This window comes from Coffea arabica, chromosome 4c (genome assembly GCF_036785885.1).
Source record: "Coffea arabica cultivar ET-39 chromosome 4c, Coffea Arabica ET-39 HiFi, whole genome shotgun sequence".
Classification (NCBI taxonomy): Eukaryota; Viridiplantae; Streptophyta; class Magnoliopsida; order Gentianales; family Rubiaceae; genus Coffea; species Coffea arabica.
In genome coordinates this window covers 24,953,480-24,959,120 of record NC_092316.1, presented here as the reverse complement: position 1 = coordinate 24,959,120, position 5,641 = coordinate 24,953,480, and the positions used below count along the sequence as shown (strand labels likewise).

Sequence of the window (5,641 nt, the reverse complement as noted above, 5' to 3'; positions counted from 1 at the left end):
ACCCCACTTTCCCCTGAGGCGAACCAAAGGGTTGGCGGATCGTCTGCCCAGCTCTCGCCAGGACTCAAGCACGCATTTCAAACCTGAATTCCTCCGAAGAAAAGTCTAATCTATTACCTCAGCAATTTTTCCAAGTAAAGCTTTATAACTCCACAGTAACTTCAGGGATAACAGTGACATAAGTCAGCCCTTCGACGGCTCTTAAAACTATCATTCACGCGCTTTACAAGAACAAAGTCGTACAATCCTAACGTACAAAAACCCAAACAGCGGAAACATAAAAATACCCCAGCCATAGGTCACCACGAGAGCCACACATTTCCAGATCAGGTGGTAACACAAAGGCGAAAGTACGCAAGCAGGATTACACGTTACAAACTGAAATTTACAATTCTTAAAAACCACATTGTCCAAACACACGCGTAACCAAATAAAAACAGCATCCAACTTCTCAAGCCTCAAAACCTGTAAGGAAAACAAATAAACGTGGGGTGAGCCGAAGCTCAGTGGTGCCCCAAAACATGCATCCAAATAAACATTTAACAGGTAGAAATTTGCAGCATTAAACAAGTAGGAAAGCGAGTAACAACACAGGGTAGGATACAGGGCTCTCAGGAGCCAATTTCCACGCTTGATTAGATACCATCGTAGTTGACCCTCCGTCAACTTTCACTACTTATAGTCCATGTAGATCCACTTATTTTAATCCTAACCCGTCACCATTCATACCTCTGCTTTGGGCCCAAACTTCATCTACCGACGCAGTATACTCGAGATATACCCGTAATAAATTTGTCGAGGGATTCACCCAACGACGTTTTGGTAGTTGGATTCAGATGTCGAGGGATTCACCCAACGACGCAACTACAGATTCAGATGTTATGGTAGTTGGATTCAGATGTCGAGGAATTCACCCAACGACGCAACTACAGATTCAGATGTTATGGTAGTTGGATTCAGATGTCGAGGGATTCACCCAACGACGCAACTACAGATTCAGATGTTATGGTAGTTGGATTCAGATGTCGAGGGATTCGCCCAACGACGCAACTACAGATTCAGATGTTATGGTAGTTGGATTCAGATGTCGAGGGATTCACCCAACGACGCAACTACATATAGATTCACAGATTCATTAGAAAATGTTTCACACATGTCACCACTCGAACGGCTAGTGCGATAAAGTACACACTGCTCACTTCGATGGATCAAAATTATTTATTGCATTTTGACAATTATCACATAGCGAATTGATAAAGCGCTTAACCACATAACATAGAACAAGCAGGGACACTCACCAAGAGTGAAGTTCAGATATTGGATTGAGGATCGAGTTCCGCGTCCTCGTAAAATCCTAGAATATCAGAATTTAAGCCATAAGTTTTCTATTGGAACTGTTGGCTTGCACATGTAGAGTTTTCTAGCATGTTGCTAGCTTACTTTTCTCAAAATATTTACTTGGAATCAAGCTTGTGAGATCAGTACCATATCTCTCATCGTTCTCCTGAAATACTTTTCCTTAAAGAAAAATACTACTATTATTTTCTTAAAATAAGTCGGAAAGCTATTTAATATCGAGGCTAAGAGTATACCTTGAGAAAAAGTTCCTTTGAATGGCGGTGCTTGCAAAATTTATTGCTAAGGCTTCAGGATAAGGTTTCTTATACAATTGTTGCTAAAGCTGCTTGTTAAAAGGAAATAAGGTCTTTCTTGCCGAGCGAGTTTTCTATGCATATAGCTAAGGTGATCAAGACTCACCTTTTAAACTTTTCCTTAGTTACAACTAGCCTTAGACGATTTATAAAGAAGGAAGGAATTTGAAACAAAACTAAGGTTTTGAGTCTGGGGAAATCATTTTCCCAAATTAATAAGGCTAGTCTAGCTTAAGGGGTAAAAGTCATGTTGCCCAAGTTTCTAAGGCAAAAATAGTAGATACTATGTTTAGTAGTACGATGCTAGATCTGTACCGTTCAAAACTTGAAGCAAAATATTTTTCATTTACTTAGTCAAGCGTTTACTTGGAGTCACAAGGTCGGTACACTTCTCACATTTTCGATTCCAATCCAAAATCACATTTTCTCAATATTGCACAATTAGAATTTAAACAGTAATAACACTAGAGCTCATCAATTCTTAGCCCTGTGTTCCAACAAATTTATATCTAAGCATAAGCAGGAAAATTTACCAAGGCTTCGTCAATACTTAGCACTTGGTAATCAGCACTTATATCAACTCACAGTTTCACAAAATAGTAGCACAGATTTCTAAGAATTTCAGCAATTCAGTTATCCATTCAGGGTGGGAGTTCATAGAGCCCACCATCAGCCAATTTCCAATAACTCAACCATCAACTCAAAAGTGGGAATTCATAGAGCCCACTGTCCACAATTTCAACACATGATATACTAATGAAAGTAAATTTCAACCATTAGCTTTTCAGGCATTGAAATACGAGTAGAAATTGTTTCACTGGCCAGGCTTAAACATACGTTTAGCAAGTACCTTCTTACATCTAACTCTTTGAGAATTTCATGAACGCAATAGGGTCAAACCACAATCATTAACATCAACATTTTCCATGTGTTTCCAATCATTAAGTTTCAAGGAATAACTTCGCAATTTAAGTTGGAAATTCGTACCCAAACTTTGGTAACTACAAGGAAAATTTCCAGCATTGGCATGCCCATATCTTTGGTTAGACCATCCCATATATTAAATATCACATTGCTACCCAACTTGTATCTCTTAAAATTTGCATCTCGCATGCAGTTTTGACCCATTATGATCCAAGGAAAATAAAATAAAATTCCCGAAACTGATTACAATTTCCAAAGACAACTGAAATTCTGGTTGGTACCACTCGGATATCAACAAAATTTCCAGCAGCTAAAGGTTTACAAAAATCCAAGCTTTCCTTAGTTTAAACATGGTGTTAGGGACTCAAATTCAGCAATCAACCACTTAGCTGGCTATTAAAATTTTCCATTTCAAAAATCAGATTCATTCCATAATTAAAAGCATCCAGAAAATTCAGAACTTTTATCCATCAGCCACGGATGAACATGCATGAAGAGACGTCCTGTTTTCATCTTGTTTTTCTGGGTTAAAACATGCTTTAAAACTCTCAGCTTCCTCATGAAATCTCTTAGCAAAACAATGCACATTTCCAGATCAGGAGTTGAAATTAAACCATGATTACAAACCCCCAAATATTTCCAGGTTTAAATCTCACGGCTCTTTCTCAAAATTTCTGGCAATAACAATGGTTCTAAAACAGGATTTTCTTTGGTTAAAATAGAATTTTTTGGTACTCTATTAGGACATGTACACACGTAGCTAGCTAGTAAAGGTTTCCAAATCCAATCCAGATTCAAACTACAATTGTACTCATCTAACCCAAATCCAGAAATTATATCAACTAGTGAAATCCGGAAACACTTCAATATTTTCAGCTCAATCATTTGGTTAGCTAAATTTTCCAGCAACCATTTGTCTTGTATAAAATTCTTCCTTGGCTTATTCAGGGATTTAAATACTCAAATTCGGCATACGGATACTTAATTAACTGAGTAACATTTCTAGTTAAAAATTTAGGTTCGAATCATAACCCAAATCGTCGAATTTCCAAGAAAATCTCCAGCTAGCCTCGGTTTGAGCTGCACAAAAATCCGGTTGCATCTTATTTTTATTTTCAGTTCTAGCTCAACTAATTAACTACATGCAAAGCTAAAATTTCTTGTCATTAGCTAGCTAAATATGATTATAGGCTCAAAACAACAAAATTAAACCAAATCAAGATGCATTACTTCCAAACAAACTCACGGCAACATTACTACATCAAAACAGAATTTCTTATGTTCCTTGGTTCATCATCCGATATCTCTTCAGTTAAAGCCTTTTATTGCCCTTAAAGTCTCACATGCACAATTGCTGAGTTAATTAGCTAACATCCAGACCAGAAAATCAGCTCGGCAACAGCAAAACACCTTCATAAATCCAGAACTAGGTGAGACTACACTCGGATGAGTTTGCATGTGAAAAGTTCTATTTCATTTTTATTTCCAAAGTAATCCAGGCTAATTAAATTCATGCATGACCCTAATCATAATAATCATCCGAGATTCGATTAGTTAATCACCATTTCAGGCTCAAATCACTTCAGAAAAACACATTAAAGCTGCACTATCAGCTCAGCTCCTTGGCAGAACCATCTAGCCGAAATAGAATTTTCCACAGCTTTGATTTCAACATCTGATGGCACAGATTAACACATGCAAGACCACGGCTAGCTTAATCTACCTCTGATAAACTATTTTCATTCCAGAAAATTTACCTCACAGCAATTAAATTCACGCACGAAATCTGAAAGAAAAGTTTCTGCTCCCTCTCGGCTTACACACGCACGGCAGTGGTCCTGGTTGGGTTTGCAGCTGGAAATGGTGTTGGTGAAGATGGTTGCAGCTGATGGTGTTGGTCTGAAGTGAACAAGGATGGTGAGGTCCAGTAACTCCTCCAACTTCCACCAGCTCTCCCTACTCCCTCCTCTAGCTTACGGACAGGCAGAGATGAAATGGAAGTGCAGCCCGCGGCTTCTTCCTTTGGTCCTGCTTTGTCGATGGTAACTAGGCAGAGAAGGAATGTGTTTGTGGTCTGGGATATGGAATGAAGATGAATGAAGGGTGCCGCGGTTTTGAAGATGTTGAGCTGCAGAAATTGTTGAGTGTTGAGTTGGTTTAAGCTTTTGATTGGTGGAAATGGGCGGTGGTGGAAGAGCTTGTAAGGAGTGTTTGGTTCGGCTTTGTAAGGTTATGGTGAAGTGAGGATTTGGTGAATTTCTAAAGGCATTTTGGCCTATTCACTTCTCCTCCTATTATCCCCTTAAATCCTTAGTTCTAACTTAGCTCCAAAAATTATCCCCAAGTGTGATTTGATCGCCTAATTAAATCGCTAATCTTGCAAGACTTTGGTTATCGAGATTTTCCTCAAGTATGATTTAATGGCCTAATTATACTTTGGTATACCTAAACCATTTTATCGAATTTTTATAGATTACAACTTAGTATTAAGGTTCCCAACATTCATACTTCATTAGTTTCTTATTAAAATCAAGTTTGACCTTGTAATAAAAATCTAACATTTTATTTTAAGGCGAAAATTAATCTAACTCAAGAAATATTAATTTAATATAGCAAAACCGAATAATTCAATATTAGGCACAATTATATTATTTATTTCATAAAAATTATCTTTACGCTTTATTTCAAAACAATTAATTACAATACTAGAATTCAAAGAAATTAATTGTTAGATCAATGAAATAGTTTACCATTGAAATATGAATTTAAGGTAACAAAATTAAGAAGTTTAGTGGTTTGGCACATTTCTTATATTTGCACCTAACGTTTATCTCTACGCACTTATTTAACAATAATTAAATCTTAGTGCTACAATTTATTAAAGAGTTAAAATGCAAGTGAAATCATTTTCCAAGAATAATGAAGCTAATTTAAGCCAGGAAAAGAAATAACTAATTGGCAATGTGTTTCAAATCCTCATTTCTCATATGATCGTGCAACAAAATGAATTTTTGTAGTTTAGTGCATGAGGTAAAATATATTCACGTAGCCCAATTTGAAAATAC

At 37.0% G+C, this 5,641-nt stretch overlaps 1 long non-coding RNA gene across 1 annotated transcript; it reads right to left on the bottom strand.

Moving 5' to 3' along the window:
• Nucleotides 1–228: 228 nt before the first annotated feature.
• LOC140005331 (uncharacterized) lies at nt 229–5,134 on the bottom strand. The gene is made up of 3 exons (XR_011813152.1): nt 4,334–5,134; nt 1,299–1,354; nt 229–465 (listed from the first exon to the last, which is right to left on the bottom strand). It is a non-coding gene; the product is annotated as an uncharacterized lncRNA (long non-coding RNA).
• Between the last annotated feature and the right edge of the window lie 507 nt (nt 5,135–5,641).